This window comes from Cygnus olor, chromosome 3, assembly GCF_009769625.2.
Source record: "Cygnus olor isolate bCygOlo1 chromosome 3, bCygOlo1.pri.v2, whole genome shotgun sequence".
Taxonomy (NCBI): Eukaryota; Metazoa; Chordata; class Aves; order Anseriformes; family Anatidae; genus Cygnus; species Cygnus olor.
The window spans coordinates 55176090-55203966 of NC_049171.1; the positions used below are offsets into that span (position 1 = coordinate 55176090).

The 27877-nt window shown below is 37.4% G+C and overlaps 1 long non-coding RNA gene across 1 annotated transcript; it reads right to left on the reverse strand.

Moving 5' to 3' along the window:
- Positions 1-831: 831 nt before the first annotated feature.
- Positions 832-26260, reverse strand: LOC121067852. Its single transcript, XR_005818483.1, has 3 exons — positions 26220-26260; positions 25293-25340; positions 832-3439 (listed from the first exon to the last, which is right to left on the reverse strand). It is a non-coding gene; the product is annotated as an uncharacterized LOC121067852 (long non-coding RNA).
- Between the last annotated feature and the right edge of the window lie 1617 nt (positions 26261-27877).

Below are 27877 nucleotides of genomic sequence, written 5' to 3' on the forward strand. Positions count from 1 at the left end.
GATCTGTGTAATAACTAGCTGTGGTGGGCCACCCTTGTCTAACAGCCAATCTTATACTCACCTTCCCTGTCAACCTCAGAAGGGTGGGTGAAGAAAGCTGGAAATATACTGTTCCTGTTTACTTCAGCAGGATTTTTGCATCTCAGAGAAAGGTGCGCATTTTTGACAAGTGCAGATTAGAACTGGGAGAGGAGTTTCGTCTCATAAAACATTGATCCATCTATACAACTCTCCTGCTGAGCAATAAACCTACCATTTGTGAAGAATCACCAAACTCCATGGAGCACAGGGCCCTCATACCTGAATACAAAGCTCCACAATTGCAGCCATGCTCTCTTCAGGCCATAGTCTGGTTTGTGTATCAGCTCGCATATCTTAGACAAGCTATAGTTTCTGTAAGGTGTGAAAAAAATCTCGTAATTTTTGCTCTCACAGTTTCTTGTTAGTCAAAATCATCTTGAACAGATTAGTTATAGGAGAATGCAGTTTTGCTTTCATTGGTTTTATAGTAATATTTGAGGTAAACACCTTGATGAACATATGTGATTTTGGTACACATGAAGCTCTGCCTTGAATGACTGCAACTAACTTGCTTTTTGTCTGTCAGAGTATAATCCACAAAGTATGTAGAAAGTCTAGCTAATTATTGCAAAAAGCCCATTAGGAATGAATAAAATGCAGAATGATTCATTTTCCAGACTAACTGTAACTACTGCTATCATCATATTCAGAAGATTTGTAAAAACTTAGTAGGGATAAAAAACTTACATATGTAAACCCTTACCATCCATATTTGGATTAACAGAAAAACATCCTACAGTCACTGAAACATGGTTTATATTCTTTATTTTCCAAAACAATCATCATATGATTTTGCAATACTCCAGCCTAATTTGAGTAAAGCCATGCAATTCAAGTAATTCTTTTTAAGGTCACGTGAATTTAAATGCTTGCCACTTCAAGAGCAGAACTGTTTTCCCTGTTCTTTGAGGCAGTTAGATTGAGATTAGGAAACAAAAATAATTGTGTAATTTTTTACTACTTATTCAATGATGTTCAATTTATACTTCCAAAGCATTCACATACATAACTGAAACATTACAGGAATGATAGATGGAACATATTCTTGTCATCTCTCAACTCAAATGAGAAAGAAGGATTAAGGCTAACTATAATGCACAGAAATTATTTAGGTAAAAGAAGTTGAAAAGAATAACAGCTTATAGTATATTAAAATCTTGTCTTGATTATTTAAATTGGATAAAGTCCTGAATTAAATTAACTGATTTTCACAAAGTTATAATCTCATTTTAAGACAGCTTTCACTGTAAAAACCTAAGGCAATAACATCCTTAATAATATATAAAAAATCACAAATTAGGAAGGAAAAAAGCCACTAGAAATACAAAAAGGCCTACTGAAAGAAAAGATTGACGTTTTATCATGAAGTATTCTCTGCTGGCAGCTCTATATCCCTGTACTTGTCTCCAGAACAGATTTCACAGGTGACAGTGGAGGCATTCACCATGAACATTTTTACCTGCAATGTGTTCCAATGTGGGAAAATCTACTCCTAGGGCAAGATCTGTTCCTACCTTTTTCCAGAAGCTGCTTGTTGTAAATACAGATTTTGCAGCAAAGGACCTGTACAATATGAGACTGCATTTCAGTTCACATAAGGCCATGATCAGGAATCAGAGAGTACCAGCCTGACCCAGCAGTGTAAGAGCACAACTTTCTGAATTGCATTATCCTGTCAAGGACTCAATTGTTTGAAACACATGTGAGTCAATTATTTGATTAAGATAAGAATGGGTCAGCAAGGAGAGAGGATGTGGAAAGGCATTGATGTTTACTGGAACAATGCTAAAACTAAAAGAGCAATATATAGTTACTGTTGTGATCAGAATCTACAAGCAACCAGGTTGTACAAAGAGCATCATGCTGTTTCACCTGGTAACTATGAGACTAAAATCACCACTGTACCTTTCACAGATTAAATGCAAAAGTATAGCAAAGGAGTACAAACTAATAACAGCTCTCAAAAATGCACGATTATTTACAGTGCCAGACAATTGAGATGCTAATTTTCAGTTACATGTCATCACGTCTTTAATGTCATCCCATCTCCTTCTTAAGGTAACTAATCCGTTATTTCTACAGATATGAACAAAGGTTGAAGATTGGCATTTCTACTTCCAGTTCTCATCCTTCTAATAGCTCAGAAGCCCTTTCTAGGTGGAGGGGTTTCATCTAGTAAAATCAGCTACCCACATTATTGCATATGCTTCTGCTTTTATTTATTGTTCTTTTCTCTCACTTATTGGAGATTGTATCAAATTGGCATGTTTGTTTATTGGAAATCTGGATTGGTTTAGTTTTATGAGTGACACCTCACATCATAGTTTTTCATATGACATTATAAGAGCAAATAGTTGGCTGGTATATTCTCCATTCTAATGGTCTGCTGCAAATCAAAATCAATCTGATTTACCCGCAGGAAAAAAAAAAAAAAAGTAGAGTTACTAAAATTGATTTTTGTTGTTTCATGGGACCTTTGTAAAATGCTGTTTTTCCTTATCTTTGCCACGTTGTTTCAGTTTCTTTGCTCAGTTTGGGCTTTAGAAAGTGACCTGCTTGTACTTCACAAGCAGACAGGGCAAATACACCATGCTTTTAACTGCTTCAGGTTAAATAGAAATATTCATCATTAATATGACTTGATGAGTCAACTTACTGATAGTATATTGAGCTGCTGAGAGCATGCGTGAGCTTCAGACTACACTGGTCAGTGAGACATAAAAATAGCACCAATTGCAGAGCACATTTTCGTGACTTAGTGAGGCTTTTTCCTCTCAGCAATTTGACTGAACATTAAGAAGAAGTGATTTAGGATTGCAGGTAGTCTTGCAATCTTGCTGATATAAGAGCTACATTCAACCTCTCACTCCCTAGATAAGATTAAATGGAAAACAGACTCACTTTAATGCTGAGCAGGTAAAGAAAAACAAGAGCAAAAGAGGCAGGAAACCACACACACACACTTGCTCATACACAATCAGGCCAACTCATTGCTAGCATTGCAGGCTTTCCACGAGAAACAGGGCACTTTTACATTTCTACCTTTGTCTACACAGCCCATTACTGTTTCTTTTACCTCTGCCCCATGGAAACTTTTCCAGGTGCACGTATCCAAGTGGATCACATTCATGCAATGACGAGTACCACCCTAAGTACTGTGGACCTCAGCAGAAAAGATAAAGTGCAAATGTGAGTGATCCAGTAACTCAGTCTCTCTACTGTCCTGGTTTTCTTGTCTTTCTCTTGGAAGTCTTTGAGTGAATCTTTTCTTCTTTGTATGAAGGGGGATTAGTGGGAAACTGCAGTCCAAATCCATTAGGTCCATTTATGAAGACACATTGAAAGTAGCGGACAGGAGCTAAGAAGAGAACAAAGAAGAGATGTTTAATATTTATGGCTTCCAGACTAGGACCATGAGTCACTCTTGTGTTCTTCCAGAGAACAACAGTGTAATTTCATTCCCATTAGTTGAGTTTATAACAGCACAAATCCGTAGTGTCTCACAAGGCAGGTTCCACGTGTCAACAAGATTTTAGCTAAAAGGCTCAATGTGACATCTTTGTAGCACAAGATTAGAAGCTATTGACAATTTAGCACTTAAATCCATTATTCCACTCCACAAATATAGGCTTACTTTTCCCAGAATATTTGCATTCTGGGATAGCTGAGTGTAAACACCTGAAAGCCACACATATATCTTCTGATTTGTATTTCACAGCCTCTTTCAGATACATTGAGGTGTTCCAGTAGTACTCACATGTAATAGTGATAATGACATATTTTATTAGGGTTCAAATGAATAACGTTTTATTCTGAAAGGGGGGATCATAAGTGGCACTGCCTATTTCCTAGTCGTTCACAATCAGGGAGATTTTCTCCCATTTGTAACCTAATTTGTTACAGAAGCTGAGTTTTGCACTCTGAGATTAATGCTGACAAGATTTTAAAAGGTAACTATTAGTCTAGTACATGTTTGAGAAAATGATTGGAGGTATGCTGGCGTCTGAAAAAAGGTAGTTGTAATGTAGTTGACTTTCTGATGCCTATTTCTTTCCTCTGCTGTTCATTCCACATAAAATAAATAAATAAATAAAATAAAATAAAAATTAACTGTTCGTTGTGACAGGTCTAATCTGAGATGGACTCCAAGGTTCCTCTGTTTTATGAACTCAGGAGCAGCGTTTGTTTATTGACTGCCAAGTCACAATAAATGGTGGAACACGGAGCAGTGTGTCAGAAATGTTGGTATATTCATATACGGGCAGTTATATTTGCCTCTGTGGTTTTCTTGCCTGACTCGTGCAAAGGTTAAACCTTTGTTATTTAAAAGGCACACTTGAAAATGGTGTTGGAAATCAGATCTTTCTGAAAATGACTTACTGCATTGCTACTAAATCTAAGAATGGAAACAATTTTTTCCCTCAGATTTTCAGTGGTCCTCTGTGAGGTGAATGTGGGGTTTCTCTTAAAAAGAGATGAAACAGATCCCATGATTAATGGTCTCAGCCATAATATAACTACCAAGGTTCAAATGTAAGGTCTGACAAGCCAAGGACCAGGCACTTGGTGTGGATCAGCTACATCCTCTACCTTTGGTCACTTTATGGTATCACTGGGGCAATAGCGGGAAGTTTCTGGGATACATAATAGTTAAAACAAAAGGGCTTATTCCATCCTTGAACTAAGGTATTTTTCCTAAATAAAATTAATTAAAAACAGTATATTGCCACAAAAAAGCTATGATTAAAACCAATCTTTTCCTACTAAAATGCTCTGCCAGAGATTTCTCAATAAGGTTCATTAAGAAAAAAGAAAAAGCTAGACAAAAATTGACTACCAGGGGGTGCCAATTTGATAAAGAGAAATACCTTATAGGAAGAAAGTTGCCAACTTAAAACTCACCTTTCTCTTTTTAAATGGAAATTATTTCTGCATATTCCTTTAATGGATATAAAAATAAAGAAATATATATATAAGTCAAAAACTAGTTCTCTCTTTTTTTGTGAAGAAGGCAAGTTGGGCATCATGCACTTGCTAGCCCCATTAAATGCCAATAAATACTTTATTTAAGGACAGTAGAAATAATTTAAAAAATACCTGTATTTTGCATGCAGTCAGAATACAAAACGTTAGCTCTCTTTCCTTAATATATTCACAAAGTCCTGATACATATTAAGTCTCTTACAAGGAGCATTTTAAACATGGTTATACATCTCATAATTATAACATGTCTGGTGCCACAGCATATTCTAAAGGTGTTATTTGATCATCATTCAAATTTGCCAGTAGTACTGGCTGCTGCAACCATTTCACTTGAAAACCTGGCTTACAGTCTACTGTTAAAAGGTGTTACATTCATGGAGGGAAAGGGCAAATTTTCAGATTTTTGCAATTTGGTCTACAGCCACAGACTAAATAAGCCATAATACTAAATTTGAAAAATAGGAATAGAAACATACTTTATTTTTTTGAAAAACAAAAAAAAACTTTTTTTTTTTTAAACTTATTTGGAATGTGTAATTCTAAAGATCACCTTTGATTGTGTTATTCCTGAGATACCTGTAGTGTTTGTAAAGCGAGCCATTTTGTTTGGTTAAAATATACTCATGTCAAGTGCAACATTTTGAAGTGACATTCAAATGTTTATACAAATGTTTATATAAACCATTACTTATCACATCTTCAGGAAATATTTCAGGAAATATTAGGAAAATGTATGCTAAAGGAGAAACTCAAGAGGGATAGGGACAGTAGTAATGCCTTTTATTCTTTGCCTGATACTTCCTTTCATAAAACTATAATTTCATTTACTTAATTTGTTGTCATATTTAAATACCTGTGATGAAATTTTCAGTGTTGAAATTAGTTTCAGACTTTTTTTTTTTTTTTTGGTAGAAAACCCATAAGAACAATTTAGATATCTGAAGGAAAAAAAAAAAAGCTAGGAAAAAAAACCAGTTGTTTTCTTTGTAATAAAAAATTTTATTTAAAAAGTATCACTATCATATAATATTACAGGGGAAAAGTTGACGGCAGAATCATATGATATTACAATTACAGGGGAAAAGTTGATGGCAGAAGACATCTAACTTTTGTGTCAAAATTGACACGACTGAAATGGAAAGCTGTGACTTGTCAAGCACAAACTTGGCCTGACTGTCATGGTCGGAGACTAACACTAGTCTAGCAAAATGCCTGGGCCAAATCATTCCTGGGGTGACTGGAAGCCAAAATAGAGGATGTATAATATGGCCAAAGAGCATGAGGAGAAAAAATAGACTTAGCTGGATCAAGAGATTCTGGACAAAGGGATGGAAAGCAATAGGGGAAACTTGTGACAAGAAGGGAGGGATGAGCTGGAGATTGTGATAGACGGAAAACAAAACAAAACAGCAACAACAACAGTAAGAGTTTGTGGACAAACTGAGACTGGGGAAGCCTGAAGAGAGGAAGTAAAACTACATAAGCACTGCAAATTGAACTGGAATTAAAACAAGTGGACTAGAAAAGGCAGAGTGGTATAAGACTTTTTTTTTAGGATAAGGAGGAAGAAAAAAATCACACATTTTCCAGGAAAAAAGAGAGTAAGGAGTACAAGGCTTTTAAAACCTATAAATACTACAATATACTTCCTTCCAAAACCAGTCTTTTAGACAATAGCTCTGCTGTCAGATAACAGTCAAAACCACTGACAATATACTTTGTCCCTCTTCAATGACTGCACATTTTAAGGATGACAATGTTTTAACGTTGAATTTTTTTTTCCTTTAATGCAAATGACAGGAGCCCTTCGGGTCTGCATAGGCTGTGATACTGGCTTCAACTCTAAGACAGACAGAGTTCTCCTCTTCACTATGGAATGAGCAAAGCAGTGAGAGTAATTAACCTGTAGGAGGTTTCTCTTAGTTTCTAAGGAATAGGCAAGGGTACACCCAATGAGAAATTGAGCTGTAACAACTTTTCACTGGAGAAAATTTTTTTTGATAGAAAGGAGAGATATAGGTTCTTAAGTTCTGGTTTAACAACAAAAACAATTAAAAAATCAAAGTCCACAAATGAATTAATTAAATCTCTTTTAAAAACTCTTTTTTGACTGTTTCATTTTGAGGAGGTATATGTCAAAATAAGCAATTTTTTTTTCATCAGTACTAAGCAGACTATAGAAGAGGATTTAAAGATCCAAATATCCAAAAGAAACATTATAAGTAACAAGTGGTATCTGAAACAAAAATTTCAAAACTCTAACTTTTGACTTTAAAAACATTTAAAAGAAACTTTTCTATTTCATTGTTGTTTTTATGTTTTGTTTTAAATCTACAGCTATTCCTGAAAATTATTGTTTTAATTTTTAGCTGAAATGTCATTGTAATTCATCTGAAATTTATTTGACTCTAAAATGAAAATTTTTTTTTTTTTTTTTTTTTTTTTTTCTGAGTTAGACAAACTAAGGCATGATGCTTTATGGATTTATCCTAAGACAGTGTTTATACATGAGTAAACGAAGTAGATTGATTTGCTAAAAGAGCTATCTATTTTGCTAAATCATATACTATGTGAGATTTAGGAGATACCGTTATGGGAGTACATGATTTGGTAAACAAGAAGCTATTCTTCTGAATGCAGGTATTGGAAGAAACATTTTCAGTTTTTGGATGCTAAAAAACTGTTAAGGAAGTCTGTTTTTCAAATTGACTTTATTAGATTGCTTATTAATTCTCCCAGTACAAAACAACTCATTTATAAAAGTAAATTTCATCAGCATGCTTTCTGTATCTTTTAAATTTTACCTAATCAAGCAACAAGTGTTGAAGAAGACATACTGTAAGTGTTGTATTTTTTTTTTTTAAGTTTTCTGGTATTTTTTTTTTTTTTTTGGCTGATGAGGTTCACACTTTCTGCAAACTGAATAGTCTGTGGCATATTAGCATATGTGGCAATTTAGCATATTGTTAAGCATGTAAAACAAAGTCAATCGACTGCATAGTAATCTATACAGGAGGAAATGGTTTCAGAATGATGTTTTTTGCTATGTGCTTTTCCACTATTTCTATTTAATGTTTTCCTTCTTAGGCTGCTTTATCATGCCAACCTGAGCTGCAAAACATGCAGATAAAAACTTCATTCAAACAAATACCAACATTTTTGGAACTGTGTCTGTATCAAAATCTGTGACATTGTTATGATACAAACCATAGCCAGGAGAACAAATTGAATTTTGGCATGCAAATAAGACTACAAATGAATCCCATTCTGCTTTTGTAATTCTCACATTCAACGTGAATGCAAAATGTGTCTTTTAAGCTGAAAAGGGTTCTCACTTCTCATATCTTCAGGGCAAATGTTACCAAAAAAAGATGAAGAGTAGGAGCAAAACATGTGGTTTAACACTAGAAGTCTTTTCTCAGTTTAGTACAGGAAAAAAAAAAAAGTCTTATATATGGCCTTATTTTTTTGTTTAGGATGTAATTTATGAGAATTCATATAATTACTGAAATTTCCTTTATGAGCGTTACTGAGGAAATAAAACAAACAAACAAAAAGTAAATGCTGCCTGGAAAAGGCTAGAAATGTTTCTTTGACAAATTATAGCTAATTCTGTTATATAAAGACACCTGATACCTAAAAATAATTTGTTTTTGGAAGGTTGGAGAAGGGAGAAGGGTGTATTTTGCTTCTTTGCTTTTAATTTAGTGGAAAGAAAATACTTTTTTTTTTCTTTTTTTTTTTTTTTTTTCCCCCTCATGAAAAGAGAGAAACCTTTTAAAATGATTTTTGCCTAGTTGGAAGTCAGTTGGAAATGAGAACAGCCAAGATGAGTTCTAGAAAGCATAGAAACAACCAAACAAAGAAAAAATGTATCCAGGGTTTGTGTGAAGCTGTTCAGGGCTGGTCAAGAGAAAATGTAAAGTACATCATATAGATATTCAATAAATTATACAAATATTCCATGGAACTTATGTGTGTTCTTACTTTCTAAGTGTCTATATCTCACACTGAAAGATGGTTTCAAGAAATGTGAGGAATATTGCATTAGCACTGTCCTGGTGCTTTCAGTTCTTCAGCAGAAAGGGGAAAATGAGCTGGGTGTCGTGGTCGAGGCCTTTCCTCATTCAAGAGATGCTCCAGTCCTTTTATCATTTCCATGATCCTTTGCTAGACTCTATCCAGTGGAGCCACTTTTCTCTTGTATTGGGGAGCCCAGAACTGGACCCAGCACTCTAGATGTGCCCTTGCTAGTACTGAGTATGGAGGGGAAGGGTCAGAATCATAGAATCAATAAGGTTGGAAAAGACCTCCAAGATCATCTGGTCTAACTGTCCCCCTAACACCAATATTGCCCACCAAACCATGCCCCTAAGTACCACATCCAGCCTCACCTTAGACACTCCCAGGTGACTCCGCCCTGGGCAGCCTGTTCCAATGCCTAACCACTCTTTCTGAGAAGAAATTTCTCCTAATTTCAAACCTGAACCTCCCCTAGCATAACTTGAGGCATTCCCTCTTGTCCTATCACTAGTTACCTGCAAGAAGAGACTGACCCCCAGCTCCCCACACCTTCTTTTCAGGTAGTTGTAGAAAGCAATAAGGTCTCCCCTGAGCCTCCTCTTCTCCAGACTAAACAAACCCAGTGTCCTCAGCCGCTCCTCACATGACTTGTGTTCCAGGACATTCACCAGCTTCGTAGCCCTTCTTTGGACATGCTCCAGGGCCTCGATGACTTTTCTGTAGTGAGAGGCCCAAAGCTGAACACAGTACTCGAGGTGCAGCCTCACCAGAGCAGAATACAGGGAGGCAATCACCCCTGTGGTCCTGCTGGCTATACTATTCCTGATACAGGAATTCTATACGATTCTATACTAATTCTATATTCTATTCTATACTATATATACTATTCTATATTCTATTCTATTCTGTACTATTCTATATTAATTCTATACTACTCCTGGGGCACAGTGCTGGCTCATGTTCAGACAAGCATCGACCAACACCCCCAGATCCTTTTCCTCTGCACAGCTTTTGAGCCATTCTGCTCCAAGCCTGTAGCGCTGCATGGGGTATTTGTGGCCAAAGTGCAGCACCCAGCACTTAGCCATATTGAACCTCATCCCTTGGGCCTCTGCCCATCAATCCAACATGTCCAGGTCCCTCTGCAGGGCCTTCCTACCCTCCAGCAGATCAAAACTACTCCCCAACTTGGTGTCATCCGCAAAGTTACAGAGGGTGCACTCAATTCCCTCATCCAAATCATCAATAAAGATATAAAAGAGGGTAGGCCCCAACTCTGACTCCTGGGGAACATCACTCATGAGATCCCCTCCCTTGAAAAGCTAGCAAGCCCCCCTCCTAATGCAAACCAGGATACCAGGAGCCCTCCTTGCAGCAAAAGCACATTGCTCACCCATGTTCAGCTTTTCTACCAGGACTCCCTCCCAGGTCTACTCTGCAAAGCTGCTTTCCAGCCAGGTGGCCCACAGCCAAAACTGGTGCCTTGGGTTATTCCTCCCCAGGTGCAAGACCTTGCACTTTCACTTGTTGAACTTCAAGAGGTTCCTGTCAGTTTATTTCTCTAGTCTGTCAAGGTCCCTCTGGATGACAGCAGGACTCTGGTGTATTCACCACTCCTCCCAGTTTTGTATCATCAAGACTGTTGGCAGTACAATCTGCCCAATCATCAAGATCATTAACAAAGACATTAAATAAGATTGGATCCTGTACTCACCCTCTGACACCTGCATAAAACCCAGAAAATCAGCAGGATTTTGAGGCCTCACCCTCATGGTCAGTATTCATACTAAAAATCAAGATTAATTGATTTTTTTTTGCTTCTGCCCCATGAGAGGTCTCTGTCTTTCCTGAGCTCACCTTAGGACACCTGCATTATGCTTTCACAGGTGTACCACCCCAGTCAAACTGCCCACCTGATGCTGTCCCCTGAGTGGGGTACACTGCTAGCTAGTCTCCAACTGGACTTTGAGCCACTGATCACCACCCCCTGGGCCTGGCCACTGAGCCAGTTTTCATTCCACGTCACTGTTTGCTTATTCAGCCCATACTTCTCTATGAGGATTCTATGGGAAAGAGTGCTAAAAGCCTTACTGAAATCAGAGTAGACAATATCTATGGCTCATAGCTCAGCTCTTCTACCAGGCCAGACATTTCATTATAGAAGGTTATCAGTCTGATTAAGCATTACTTTTGCTTTGTGAATCCGTGTTGACTATTTCTGATGTCATTCTTGTCCTTCATGTGCCTGGAAATATTTTCCAGGATTAGTTGTTTTCCATCACCTTCCCAGGGATGGAGATGAGGATGACTAGCCTGTAGTTCCCTGGGTTATCCTTGTCCTTTTTGAAGGTAGGAGAAACCTTTTTGCTTTCTGCAAGTCCTCGGGCACCTCTCCCAAATGCCATGATTGTTCAAAGATTATGAATTTGTCTTTGAGGATTTAGTTTAATAATTAAAGAGCTAGAATGCAAATTACATAATATTTGTTGTTAATTGTTCTAGTTAAGCCAGCTGAATGGAGAATGTAACAGGTAAAAGGCAATTAACTGATACACGTCCCCATGTCAAAGAGAGCAAAGACTCCCAAAGCCATACAATTGGAATAGTTAAACAGTGATTTTACAAACTGTTCTATTTTCAACTATTCAGAAAAGGCAAAGAAACCATCAGAGTTGACTTGGCTGAGAACCAGCAGACAGGCATGCAAAAGTCCAAATACATCCCAGAATCAGATTTATCTTTCAAAATATACATACCTAACATATCTCCTACAGATACAATTGTCGTGTATTTTTTTTTTTTTTTAAATACCTTTACCTTCCAAACAGATTAATTACACTGTATCTTATCTCTGGAAAAGGTAGTGAAGAGTTAAATCCAGTTTTATATGGTGCAAATCATCAAGTTATGTGAATTTGTATAGGATATTAGAATCAATGTACGAGAAAGCTTTGCTCTCAAGTTTTAATATTGCTTAACAGGTGGTAATAGTTTTTTAACTTGTATTGGTTAACAGACTTTTATTTACTCTCTGGGCAAAAAAGCATTAAAATTTCAGCCATTTAAATTTCCAAAGCACAAGAAAGCAGACACTGATGAAGTGACAGCAAGATCCAAGATCTTTCTCAGATGAGAGGAGAATTAAGATATTGCTGGGAAAGTGAGGAGTTTTAAATAGATCACCAGAAGAATCTCCCATACAAAGGGAGTAGAGTGATCCCCAACCTGAGGTCCTCTTCTTTGACAAATCTGGATGGGGAAAGATTTTCATGAGTAGCCCAGTCACTGGTACAAAGTCTATGAAGCATCTGCCAGCTAATTAAATGAGTAGAAAAGATGCAATAAAAAGTTAATGTTATGTAGGCACTGGCTTACTCCTTTTCATTCTGCATATTTATGCCTTTTTAGATCCTTGTATCCTAAGCAATCTATTTTGGAATTGTTTTTGTGATGATTTAGCTGAAATAGTTTTTTATGGAAACTGATGAACATGAGGGCACTCCATCCTTAGATATATGATGGACCTTAAAAGTCAAGGTGCTATGTACAATCTAGTGCAGTCCAGTTGGGAACATATTTAAACTACAAGGACGTCCAGGGAGGTTATGATAACTTTGATGAAAGCTTCTCCTGAGCTAGCATAAGGGCATAGTTCTAATTCAGTATCATGTTAAAGAAAACCACTTAGGCATAGGTTTATATCCACAAAACTACCAAAGTGCCCATTCAAGCAATTAATGGGAGTTTCATGTAAGGAATTATAGTACAATCAAAGAAATGAATGTATTATTTGCAGTCTTTTTAAAAATTAATCTTAAAAGGAAAAAAGGGGAGAAATTCAGAAAGGAATACAATTTTCTAATCCGAAATCTAAACACGAATGTGTTCCTGTTTACATTTTACAATGGTTAAAGTCCCATTTCAACAAGGCTCAAATAGCTGTTTTTAAGGCATGCCACCAATTCATTAAAAAGCAATAGCTTTAAGCAATAGCAGCTTGGTTATTAGCGGAAAATTACAGAGAATGTGTGAGGAAAATTTTTATTACTAGTGTTTTCTAGTTTGAATCAAATTTCTTCACTTAGAGGTTTTCCTAATAGAATTCAACAAATCATAAAATTTCAGGCAATCATAGCATTAAAAGCAACTAATTAACAAGCAATACTAAATAAGAGGAAAGCATTAACAATTGTATTTATTTCTTTCTGATTGTTTCTGAGGAATGCACATACTGTGTGTTGGTTCAGCAATCAAAACTGAACCGCACATGAGCAATAAAAACTTGCTCCAGTGACTGGAGAGCTGAACTTTTTTTCACTTAATAAAATGTAAGGAAGAGAAGCTTGTATTTTGCGCCTTGCTCTGCTGTGTTCTCTGACAAAAAATTTGGGCTCTTTCCCTCAACATTTCAGTAAAATTGCACTCTGGCAAACTGACCAGAGAAAGCATGGGGGCAGATGAAGAAGGGAAGTGGTGTGGAATCCTTGCTACATATCACAATTTTTTGCCTTCACACTTTCTAAAACAAGTATGTAAGTCTTTGTGCTTAGCTGCACTGTGTAAATGCCATTTAATTAAATCCCATATTCACATTTCTCTGAATAGCAAAGCTGAATGCTAAGGGCCTATGCAAAAGAGCAAATACTCTTTCTTAAACTGAAAATATGGTTTGTGTTTAGATAGCAGCTGTTCCAAACAACACAGATTACTTCAAAAATTGGACTTGTCTTTTTGGATGAATCTTTTCAACTCCTTTCTTATTATAAAGAAATAACTATTTAATTATAATAATTATTAATATTTGTTATTATTAAGAAGGCTTTACAGTCATGCTATTTCTGTTTGCAGAAATTAGAGTGCTTAATGGGAAGGTGGAGAGAGGAAAAAAAAAAGAAAAACTTTCTTACGTACCTTATATATCTGCAAGAAATACTAACACTCTAAATCAAATGACATTTTTCTAACTTTGTGAAGGGAAAATTGTCCCATGAAGGTAATTCTTTCACATCTTATTTTGTATCTTGAATAACAAAAGAAAATGAATGGTCAGAAAGTAGCTCTCAAAGCTACTTTCAAAAGTGTCTGTCTGAAATATAACGCAAATAATTGCTCATCTTTGCAAACACCAATCAACTATTCTTATCCATTTTAGTAGGTGGTCTGTCAAACAATATGTTATTTAATAAAAATAAATATTAATGGTATCTGAGTAGCAGAGTTAAATGCTAGTAACATCAGTGTTATTACAGCCATGATTACTCAGATTGCATGTTCTCCTCAACAGCTCTTTTTCAAGCATTCTGGGACTGCAGTACCAGCACGGCAGCCCAGTCACACTTCTGTGGAAAGAAATGCCCTGGTCTCTTGGAAACATCCTCATTCAGATAAAATTTGAAAGCAGCAGGGGAGTAATAGACGACAAGTAGAGAAAATTCAGCAAGAAACATTTTACTCATTACTCATTAGCATGAGCGGATAAGAACAAAATGAATTTTAACACTTGCTGATGCTCTAAGTATTTGTGGAACATTACTCTGACTATGGGAGGTGGTTGCATGATTCTCTTGTACTGCAAATAGTATGAGCATACAGAATATGAGCTTAACAGTCATGCCATATACACTTTAAACTACTGTGAGCAACATTACAAAAAAAAAAAAAAAAAAAAAAAAAAAAAGTAGCAATACCCTGAAAGACTAATTAATGAAGGGAAAAGTGAAATACAAAACCCCATTCAACTCTGGAATCTCCACCCATGGCATAACAAGGTAATGTGCTTTGATGGCCAGGATTTGCTGAGCATCAAGATTGCTAACAAGCAGCTGTTCCATGTTGCTAGTAAATGGAGGAGGTAAAATAGTTATACGTTGAAAGACTAAAGGTACTTCCTCTAAAACTGAGCACTCAACAGTGAGCAAAAAGACACAGAATGTTGTTCCATTCCTTATGAGTCTCTGTGGTCCCAAATCATTCAGGAAAATTGTTAATTACATAAAAGAAAATAGCCTTTATCAATATTTCAATCAATGGGACAAAAATAATATCAGCACAAAGTCAGTAATATATGTCTTTAATACCACTTTCTTGATGTCAAACATGTTGTAATTGTATGAAATCAATAGCACTGGAAGGTCACTTCTTGTAATATTTTACTTAATTAGAGGGAAAAAAAAAAGAAAAAAAGGAAACAGTAAGAAATATATAAGATCCTAAGACGAGAGCTGCTTAAAAACTGTTATCATTAGATACTTATCAAAGTCACTGCTCTTTTGTAAGCATGATAACAAAGCTCAATGAATTAGGTCTTTATTATATCAAAACTGAGGTCCAGAATAAAAGGTGAAACTTAATATTTGTACTTTGAAGTCGAATATGACAGGTGACAACCGATGTCCATTTAAGGATGCAAAAAATTCTTTATTTTGCCAATTGGCTCTTGCATTGTCTAGTAAGAAGGATTTATGGAGAAATAAGTATCGTGGATTTGGCTGGCACAGAGTTAATTTTCTTTTTAGAGGTTCACATAATGCTGTGTTTTGGAGTTTTGATGAAACTAGTGGTGATAACACACCAGTGTTTTCAGTTGTTGTAAAGCAGTGTTTACACAGAGCCAAGGACTTTTTGCTTCTTGTGCTGCCCAGCCAACAAGAAAGCTGGGGGCACAGCAAAAGCTGGGAGGGGACACAGCCAGAACAGCTGGCCCAGCCTGACCAGAGATATTCTGTATCATATGGTATCATACTCAGCAATAAACAATGGGGTAAAGAAGGAGGAGGGGGCGGATATTCACAAAGATGGTATTTGTCTTCCCAAGAAACTGTTAAATGTGATAAACCCTCCTTTTCTGGAAGTGGCTGAACACTTGCGTGCTGATGAGAAATAGTGAATAGATTCCTTGTTTTGCTTTGCTTGCACACAAAGCTTTTGCTTGACCTAGTAAACTGTCTTTATCTCAATCCATGATTTCTCACATTTTAACCTTTCTGATTCTTTCCTCCATCCCACCTGGGAAGAGTGAGTGAGCAGCCATTTGGGGCTGAGTTGCCTGTTGGGGCTAAACCATAATAATAAGCTATGTGTTTACAGAAAAGTGTTGTGTTCCATGTTATGGTCACTGCTCACAAACCATGTAGCTCTCACGTAAATGGGTGAATATCCCCAAAGTGTGGAATTCCCCCAAAATTTAGTAAAAATTCTTTTTGTTAGATAATAAACACATGCAAGATGTAAGAGTGCAACATGTTGTAACACAGACTCTTCCAACAAAACATAGCAATGATCAGATTGCACAGTGAAAATAATGTTCTTTACAATTTTGTTAGCATTAAGCTTTCAAGGGAGTCTCGTACTGCCATTATTTCTTTTATTAGCAAAAGATAGGAGCAGACTAATGAAACCATTCACAGAACGGTATTTAAGAATGTCCCAAAATTCATGGAGGCCTGGATCAAAGTCTATTAAAATCGGTTGGATTTTTTCATAGTCTGCTGTGTTTACATAAGACAACAGTAGTATTTGGTAGGCAGCAATATAGGATTGGATTTTATCAGTATCCTTACTGTGGTAACGAGAAACTTCCAGCTAACCCCATACGTGTGTGGGACTTGCTGCTCCAGCTGGATGCTTACAAGTCTATGGGACCTGACTGGATTCATCCCAAGGTACTCAGAGACTTGGCTGATGTCATTGCAAGACCTCTATCAAAAAATAAAAATAATAAAAAATAAATAAATAAAAAAAATAAAAATAAAAAATAAAAAAAATGGCTGGCATACATCTAGATAAATGCATGATATAAAGGGTGAACAATTGACAGATGAGTTGGGCTTGAAGGGTTATAATAAAAGTGGTTACATCAGGTTGGTGGCCCTACTGGGGTTTCGCAGAGCTCCTTTTTAGGTCCAGTTCTCTTTAAAGTTTTCATAAATGACTTGGATGTAGGACTTGAAGAAATACTAAGTCTGCAATGACACTAAACTGAGAGGAGTGGTTGACTGCCTCGAGGGTAGAGAGGCCCTGCAGAGAGATGCAAATTAGAGAGCTGGGCAATCACCAACAATATGAAGTTTAACAAGAGCAAGTGCCAGATTCTGCACCTGGGAAGGGATGAAACTGGATATATATACAAACTAGGGAATGAGAGGCTGGAAAGCAGCCCTGTGAAAAGAGATCTGGGGGTTTTGGTCAACAAAAAGTTCTTATTCATGAGTCAGCAGTGTTCCCTAACAGCCAAAAGGGCCAACTGGACCTCTGCATATCCTGGGGTGCATCAGTTACTGCATTAGTAGCCAGTAGAGGGAGGGGATTGTTTCACTCTGCTCTGCACTGTTGCAGCATCATCTCAAGTGCTGTGTGCAGCTTTGGGCACCACAGTATGAGGACATAAAACTATTAAAACGTGTCCAAAGGAGGGCTACAAAGATGGTGAAGGGTATAGAGGGCAAGACATGTGAGGAGTGGCTGAAGTCACTTGGTTTGTTCTGTCTAAAGAGCAGGCTGAGGGGAGGCCTCATGGCGGACTGCAAGCTTCCTCACAAGGGGAGCGGAGAGGCAGGCGCTGAGCTCTGCTCTCTGGGGACAGCGACAGGACCCGAGGGAACGGCATGGAGCTGGGACAGGAGAGGGTCAGGCTGGGTGTTAGGAAAAGGTTCTTCACCGAGAGGGTGGTTGGGCACTGGGACAGGCTCCCCAGGTAAGTAGTCACAGCACCAAGCCTACTGGAGTTCAAGAAGCATCTGGACAATGCTGTCAGAAATATTGCCTGATTTTTTGGGTGGTCCTGTGCAGAGGCAGGAGTTGGACTCGATGATACTTCTTGGCCCCTTACAACTCAGGATATTCTATGGTTCTGTGATTTTTACGCCACTAAAAATATAGGAAAGAGACAGTGACAAACTGCTACAGACATACAACCCTGATAGGCCCAACATAAGACACTTGAGGCGCTGTCTTCTGGATTTAGCTCTAGCCACATGAAGTAATGCTAGGAGTCAATTCAGATTTTGGAGGGGTGAGTAACACATTGGAGAAGTTTCCCTCTCATTGACCATGGAACTTGTGTGAATATGCACGTATTTCAGTGCTGCAAGTGAGGATGCATACCTGTGTGCTCCTTATAATGAAAGATGAAGCTATATTAGAATGTCTTCCTCACCCTGAATTCACACAGTTCCACGAAAAGGGAAAAAACAGAAAGAAACTGTATGAGCTCAATAGTCTGGCTTCCTTAAGATATTTCACAGTATCTGCTGTCAGTTTTGTTCTCACTAATTAAGAATTGCACCAAATAATTATGATTTATCCACTGGAGTTGACTATACTGATGATAGCCTGGAAACACAAACTTACACTCAACATCAGGATGCACATTTTTCAGTTAATAATTCAGGAATATTAATTCTAATTAACTTTTAAAATGGATTGCTTAGTCTATACAAAAAGTGTTGTGTGGGTACTCATTCAGAATTAAAGCAACCCCAGTGAAATTTTCCTCAATTTGATTTCAAAATAGGTTCAACCAGATTAAATCAAGATCACTTAAGTTGTTGTAAATGTTGTAAATGACCACTCAATCATTTAGCATTAATAGCTCCTTAACGTTATACCTCTTATTACACCGTGTTTCTGGTTAGACAAGCCTGCTGAGAATTAGTCTCCAACCATTTATTTAAAAGTCAGCTTCAGAATGGTGAAATAACTAACAACAGGTTATTGGAAAGCTTGGATATGCCGCCTCGTCCTCATAATCTTAACAAACCTGAAACATTGAGTCATTCATGGCTTGTCTGTGAAAGGTGTATGCCTGCAGCACGGGGACTGTTCTATACAGACTCTTGAAAGCAGCATTAGTGCACAGCTAGTCCTGCTCTCACGTCGTGTGATTACACTGCAGAGTGGTGAGCACCCTGCAAAATTTTATTGCATGAGAGGACATTCATAGACACAGTTCTTGTAAATGAATGAGCACTGAAATTATACAAAAAAATTTTGAAACCCCTCAAGTTGCTGGTCCCTTCTATTATCTTCCAGCCAATGGTAGACATTCTTATGTCCAGGAAACATAATATTAATATTAGTGATTTGTGGCTGAATTCTGGTGAGAAAAAAAAATAAATTAATCTGTAATGTTATTTCAAGGATGTTAGTACTGTTTTCATTATTACCCTCAGAGATACAGCTGTTATTGTTAATGGTTCCTTTATTGGTCTATGTTTCTATTTTGAGAGAGAACTTAGTTAATATATTTTCAAAATTTTTGTTCAACTTCTCTGATAAAGTTGTATTCAGATGGTCAACTTCAGGACTCTGAGTTTGTGCAGCTGGAGTTCTGAAAGAAGCTACTGACAGAATACCAGAACCAACGTACCTCTGAGATATACAGACTATCTGAATGACAAGCAGAGTAGAAAATACATTATTTGCAGTTAATCAAAATGATGAGTTTCTCACCTATCTATTGATGAAAGGTACCTATCTTGCAGTGATGAAGTCCTTCCCTTCTCTTTTGAATATTGTGTGTTATGTTAATAGTAGTTCAGTGCTTGTATTCTATAGAACAGGGCCAATATATTTGTGCTTAATGATATTAACAGAGACTGCAACTTCAGAATGGTGAAATAAAATATACTCCAAATACACAAATTCTTCAAATTATTCATAATGAAGGGGAAAAGAAAAATAAAGTAGTCTCATTCTCTGTCAAAAAATAATGAGTGAAAAAAAATCTTATATATGGCACTGCTGTTTATTTCCCCTCAGCATTGAGGAAACATCCTTGAAGGTCTCATAAATGGCTCACATTAAATAGTTCAGATTCTGTTTTTTCAAATTTGCTAATCATCTTTGCATTGGAAAATATATTATAGGGAGACAGAAAGTGCAACTAAATTAAACAATTTTATGGTAACAAACCAATTACCACATGCTAGTACAGACATATAATGACTTCATCCATTGCAGTTGCTGAGGTTTTCATGTGGTGATGACTATGTGCAATCTTTTGCTGATAATGTGATGAAATTATTCCTTTTTTTTTTTTTTTTTTTTTTTTTTCCCCCTTTCTGGAAAACACCTGAGAAACCCTGTTGCTCTCTATCACTGCAGAAGCAGAGGATAAATCTAGTCAAGAAATGCTTTCTTCATAGACATGCTAATATAGTATATTCAAATAAAGGATGTTCTGACTCCCTTTAACAATAATTTTACTGTTCAATGAGGTACAACTTCTTTAACTAGAGACTAAGTATAGGAGTTCTCAGGTCTAAGAAATTGTAAACCTCTTAACAATTTATGAGAGTAGATGCATGAATCATCTAAGACTATATATGACACAGGATGCCAGGGAAGTTATCATGACTAATTTGATTTTTATTTACCTTGAAAACTATCCACACATTTATATAATTCAACCAGTTTTATGGGATCAGTATCAATCTAATTATTTCTTATTTTTCAAACTCTTCCATCACTGCCTCTCTTATTTTTGCCATACTTGCACATCTGTGGGCTAAGATAACAGCACAGAAAAATGTCAATCTCATTAGCTAACAGTATGACAAATGCAAGACACAGTGATTCCTGAGCTTTCAGCCACAAGGACAGTTGCATGGTAATAACAATAAATGTAATCAACTTTTGGTTACTTTAAATTTTCATACTCTGGTGTGAGCATTTAAAAAAAAAAGTGGGACTTATTGAAAACTATATAATTGTTCATATAAAATATATGGAAGACAACTCTCACCAAAAAGCTGAAATTGGACACTCCTCAAATTTTACTTCCAGAGTCTGCTTGTGAATATATTTGATATAAGGCAGAAGAAAAAAACAAAAACAAAAACAACAACAACAACAACAAAAACACTAGTCCTAACAATTCCTGTTTCTTGTGTGCATAAGTTTCAGCCTGAACACAGGTGTCAATTTTGACATTTAGGACAGGAGAAAGAAGGGGAAAGGATTTTAGGTAATTGCTTGCATCTCTACATGGGAGTGAAATTTAGTGTCTACTGAACACACCACCGTATACCTGCTTAAAATTCTATCTAAATGTGGAACTTTCTGAAGTCAAAGACATATATAGCTTTTAAAATTGCTTATTTCTCTTTATGTGATTGCTTTTTAATACCAGGAAAAGGTTGAAGGATTTGTGATCAAAATCTAAGTCTATGTGAATCTTATCTATTCAGCTTTTGAAAGTCAAAAGAAGATTTACTATTTAAATTTTTAGATTAGCTCAGAATGTGTAAATCCTTTTCTACTTCTATTTATCAACAGAAAGTATTACTATTCAGTGCAATGGAATGCACTGACTTCACCTTCAAATAACACAGGAAAAAGAAATCAAGTTCCAACACAAGTGTACATAACCTAGGATTTGGTCTCAACTTTTAATTTCTCAAATTGAGTAGATACCAAAGAATAACATTCACAAGGAAAAATCACTTTGATGTTCTTCTGGAAACTTTTCATCCACTTACAGAAAACTAACTCATTCTATTTAGTGGACAAAGAACAGATTGAAAATACATAAAATTATGTATGCAAAGGCTCTGCACAGAGCTGTTTATGATCTAGGAAACATCTAGTCAAGAGTAATTGCACAATGATAATGTGCAATTAAATTAACCAATCACACCAATTACTGTAAATGAAACACAAACACAGGCAACACAGTTTTTGAATGATACAAGATTTACAGAAGTACAGGGTGCAGGAGACAGTGCAGTGGCCAACAAGTTTTAGTACATTCCTATTTTACATTGAATTTGGAATTTTGCTGTATAAGAAAATTCATATTTTTTATTTTTTATTTTTCCTCCTGGCAAAATCTTTGCTTTTATTTACTTGTTATTTATTATGAGTAGTAGTATATATCACTCCTCAAGAAGGAAATTTTAAAGGCACAGGAGCAGGCCGTTCCTGTGTCCCGTAAGGCGAGCCGGAGAGGAAGAAGACTGGCATGGATGAACCAGGAACATTTATTGAGACTCCAGGAGAAAAAGAGAGTCTACATCTGCTGGAAGAAAGGACAGGCTACTTAGGGCGACTACAAGGAAGTTGCTAAGATATGCAGAGAGGAAGTTAGAAAGACAAAAGCCCATTTTGGAATCAGATTGGCAACTGCAGTAGAAGAGAACAAGACATCCTTTTACAAATTTATTAACAGCAAGAGAAGAACCAAGGAAATTTTCCATCCTTTACTTGATGCAGCAGGAAATGTGATCACTGAGGATAACAATAAGGCTGAGGTTCTCAATGCCTTCTTTACATCTGTCTTTATTAGTTGGATCAGTTATCATCAGGGTACTTTACACCCTGACCTGGACATCCCCTATGATTCAGGTAGAGAATCCCCCCCTGTGATCCAGGAAGAGACAGTTAGAGACCTGCTCCTCTATCTGGAATGTCACAAGTCCATGGGAGCAGACGAGCTCCACCCTAGGGTGCTGAGGGAGCTGGCAGAGGTAACTGCCAAACCACTTTCCACCATCTATCAGTGTTCCTGGTCATCTGGAGAGGTCCCAGAGGACTGGAGGCTTGCCGATGTGATTCCCATCTACAAGAAGGGCTATAAGGAGGACCTGGGGAACTACAGGCCTGTCAGCCTGACCTTGGTTCCAGGGGAAGTTATGGAGCAAATCCTCTTGGGTGAGATCACACGGCACTTGTGTGGAACCCAGGGGATCAGGCCCAGCCAGTACGGGTTCAGGAAAGGCAGGTTGTGCTTGTCCAACCTCATCTCCTTCTATGATCGTGTGACCAGACTGGTAGATGAGGGAATGATGTAGTTTGATGTAGTCTACTTAGACTTCAGCAAAGCCTTTGACACGGTCTCCCACAGTATTCTCCTGGGGAAACTGGCTGCCCGTGGCCTGGACAGGTATACTTTTCTCTGGGTAAAGAACTGGCTGGAGGGCCATGCCCAGTGGGTTGTGGTTAATAGAGTTAAGTCCAGCTTGTGTCCCATTACAAGATGTGTTCCCCAGTGGTTGGTACTGGGGCCTATCTTGTTTAATATCTTTATTGATGACCTAGATGAGGGGATTGAGTGTACCCTCAGTATGTTTGCAGATGGTAGGGTGGCCCTTCAGAGGGATCTGGATAGGCTGGACTGCTGGGCTGAGGCGAATGGGATGAGGTTTAATAAGGCCAAGTGCAGGATCCTGCACTTTGGCCACAATAACCCCATGCAACGCTATAGGCTTGGGGCAGAGTGGCTAGAAGACTGTGAAGAGGACTGTGAAGGGACCTGGGAGTGTTGGTCGATGCTTGGCTGAACATGGGCCGACAGTGTGGCCAGGTGGCCAAGAAGGTCAATGGCATCTAGGCCCGTATTAGAAATAGTGTAGCCAGTGGGAGTAGGGAGATGATAGTCCCTCTGTACTCAGCTTTGGTGAGGCTGCACCTTGAGTACTGTGTTCAGCTTTGGGCCCCTCACTACAAGAAGAACATTGAGGTCCTGGAGCATGTCCAGAGAAGGGCAACAAAACTGGTGAGGGAGCTGGAACACAAGTCCTGTGAGGAGCGGCTGAGGGAGCTGTGATTGTTTAGTCTGAAGAAGAGGAGGCTCAGGGGAGACCTCATTGCACTCTACAACTTCCTGAAGGGAGGTTGTGATGAGGAGGGGGTCGGCCTCTTCTCTCAGATAGCTAATGATAGGACTCGAGGAAATGGCCACAAGTTGCGCCTGGGGAGATTTAGATTAGACATCAGGAAAAACTTTTTCTCTCAAAGAGTGGTCAGGTGCTAGAACAGCCTGCCCAGGGAGGTGGTGGAGTCACCATCCCTCATGGTGTTCAGGAAGTGCCTGGACAAGGTGCTACAAGATATGATTTAGTAGCTTAGTGGGTAGTATTGGTGATAGGAAAATGGTTGGACTAGATGGTCTTGTAGGTCCTTTCCAACCTTGTGTTTCTATAATTCTATGATTCTATATTATTAAAATAGCTAAGACTTATGCTAATACAGATTCTACATTCTGTATCTATCTGTTAACCACAGAATTCTTAAAAGGATTTTTTTTAAAAGGTATATATTATTATTACTAAAGGTATATATTATATACTATTACTCATTAAAAAAAAAAAAAGCAAAAAAAAAAAGCTAGGCCATTCTTGTATATAAATTTAGTGGCCCTCAGACAATAAAGTCCCATGAGCTATATGTGCAAGGTACAAGTATTTTCATAAAGTACACATGCTAACTGCTAACATTTGGGAGCTTGATCTTAATATTTCATTCACAATTTCATTTCCTTGTTGTCTGATTGTTCTGTATATGTTTTTCATTTAACTACCATTTTTTTATGATTATTTAAATATTTTAAGCTCATGCACTTATACATAAAGTGCAGATATATACATATCTACATACATAGATACTTATATCTACACATACATCACATATTTTACATCATGTATATAGGATCCTGAAACATTTTACCTATAATAAACAAGATCAAAAAAACAACAACACAGCACACAAAAAAACCAACACCCATACAACAAAGCAGTCTGAATGATTTGAGGTAAAATTGTTTCCTCAGTTAAGACAACGAAGTTGTATTTTGTTGTATATATTAATATTTAGTTCATATTTTGTTGGTAAACCAGTTACAACTCACAGGTGAGATTAAAGACTTACATCCTTGTCTAGCATGAATCATACAAGGAATATTAATTTTATCATAAATTAGGAAAAACATTGAGCTAATGGATAATGCAATGTGGGGAGATGTACTCCTCAGACTCCCTACACTTATTCATTTTTTTCAGAGAGAATGAGGACCTGAGTGAGGTGAGACAATATTTATTTTTGTGAGAGAAAATAAACTGAATATATTCCTCAGAATATATGGAACAGATTTTCTATGAGGAGCATATGATTATTTTAAATAATTCACTGTCAAATTAATTATATGCTACTTGGTTTATAATATAATGAACTAAGTTTAGGAAGGTGATAAAGCAATACCATCTGAGCACAACATTCTCCACAAGAATAATATTTACGGGTTTGATTTTCTTGGCTTGCCTCACATCATGTCCCCTTGACTTGAATGAGAGATATGAAAAGACTGTAAGAGTGACAACCCTAACAACAACAGCAACAGCAACAACAACAATAATAAAATGAAGATATTGGAAAGGAAAACAAAATTCCTTTTTAAAAAAAAAAAAAAAAAAAAAGGAAAATTGTTTTACCTGATGTCAGGTTGTGGTGTCGTGGAACTTCTTTTACTGGTGGAACACCTAAAGAACAAAACATTGACAAATTAATCTTCTCTTTCAGAAACTTTATGTCTAGTAACCCCATAGAAGAAAACTGCTTCTAGAGACTAGTTTAGTAAGCATGCACCAGTACACAACTGTCGTCCTTTGAAGTTCCAGGACTTCAGTATACAATATTTATATACAAGTGGTATAAGCAAATGGCATACACAAGTATCAACATTTATAGCATGTAGTTGCTTTTGAGGACTTTCTTGTGCAGGTCTGGCTTCAAATCTGCACTTCTGTGAGAAACTCACTGTCTTTAACCAATGTAGAGAGGACATTTTTGTCTTAGACCATTAACATACTAGTCTGATATTACTACTGATTATCTTCAGAGGTGTAGCAGAAACCATTTCTCTGCATATTACTGTACAATCAAGGCAGTGCTTTGTCCAACAGGTTAGCAGGAATATAGGTGACCCTGAAGTATATCCCACATATACAAAGTGTCTCTTATTATCAGTGTAGTTATTCTACAATATGAAGCTCATGATCTAAAGCATCACACAAGCTATGGAAATGAACTTTGTACTGCCTCACCAAGGAGCATTGTGGCAGACCAGGTGGGGACTCGTAACCCATTCAACAGTGAACATTGTGCTGGAGGATCCTGCAGTTGGGCTAACGATGTGCCAGATTTGGGGTCATAGGTGGGGTACCACTGCAGCTACATTGGATGTGCAGCTGTAATCCCTGACACCGACACTTGGAGCCATCAGGCATTCAATTACTAGGGATTTTTGCACAATTTCACCATTTTGTTGTACTTGTATATATTTAGAAATGCTAACAAAGCCGCTCTTTCCAATCCCATAAAAAGGCTAATGTTTGCAGAGATTTTCATCATTGTATTACCTTTGTGTTTTTCATCTTTCAGATGTTTCTTCTCAGTTGTTTTGTCTATCAAGAAAAAAAAAAGCGTAATATGGGTGAAGGTTGGTAAATTGACTGAATTCTTAATAGATTATTACCTAGACTTTTCAAGTAAAATACTTTGAAAATTAACACAGATCTTTTAGAGTTATTTCACATAGAAATACATATAAAATTGTAATCTGAAACTATTTTTATTGTGATCTTCTACATATATATGCACACACACAGTAACTGCCTACCTTCTTTTTCCTTAGAAGTCTTTGTTTTTTTCGGGGCTAGAAAGATTTGCAAGGAAACAACATTAAGTGACAGTTATCAGAAAGATGAGTTTCTGACAATAAGCATATTGCACAAAGCTGATCTTCCTAGTAATTTTCCTGGAATAATAACTGAGCTAAATGTGTCTCATGGCATGTATACAATATATCTTTATTACAATAGTGGCTGCTACCCTGGTGGCAGTAACAGTTCTGGGCTTTCTGTACAGTCTTTGGAAATAGACCGAATATTGCTGTTTGTAGAGAAGTTTGGAAACTCCTAATAGAGACTTTGGAATTCTGAAATTCCTTAACTTGTGCAAGAATTGTCAAACTGTTCATTGCCAAAATGCATCACAGAAGGATCCCATTGCCTACTGCCTGCTTTTTACTCTATTTCCCTCAGTAAACTCAATTGTCTGAAACAAACAACAGGATGTGGAGGTAGATGGACCAGAACTACCAGATATGACCATTCTGAAGCCCTGCAGAAGTAGATTCTGTTTTGTGTGATTTATTTAATTTTTCTCAAACTGTACATTCACTTAGAACATGGTTTTTTTTTTCTTTTTTCTTTTTTCTTTTTGTCATCCTTATCCTCAGTCCCCAAACACAGACGTTTGGTCTGTGACTCCATTCAACGAGGCAGATTGAAATTAAGTAAGGTGTATTGCTGCAGGCGCCTGAGCCTATTTCAGTATTCCCTGTTGACCATAGCAGAAAACTGGCAGGCTGCCTTCAGAACGTTCATTTTCACTTCATATGATCCAAGCAGTTATAACAATGCTTCGTTCAATATCTGCTGGTGCCTGTGTTATCTGACAAACGCTAGCTTCCTCAGTGCTAATCACTTGTGTCTAGCTCACCAAAAGCATGCTACAGAAGATGAACAGTGAAAATAAGATAAAATAATCAGCTGATAAAAGCAGTCTTTGACTGGCAGAGAGCTGAGCAGCTGCAATGTTCTTACTTTACCTGCTTTGGTTTACATCAGCATAGTTCATTGCTGATGAATGTTATGTGTCCTTCAGTACTGGTATGTTCATTAAATATTTCCACAAGACACAGACACAGACACAGATTTCTAGGTTGGAAGAGACCTCAAGATCATCGAGTCCAACCTCCGACCTAACACTAAGCACTCCACTAAACCATATCGCTAAGCTCTACATCTAAACGTCTTTTAAAGACCTCCAGGGATGGTGACTCCACCACCTCCCTGGGCAGCCCGTTCCAATGCTTAATAACCCTTTCGGTAAAGAAGTACTTCCTAACATCCAACCTAAAACTCCCCTGTCGCAACTTTCGCCCATTCCCCCTCGTCCTGTCACCAGGCACGTGGGAGAACAGACCAATCCCCACCTCACTACAGCCTCCTTT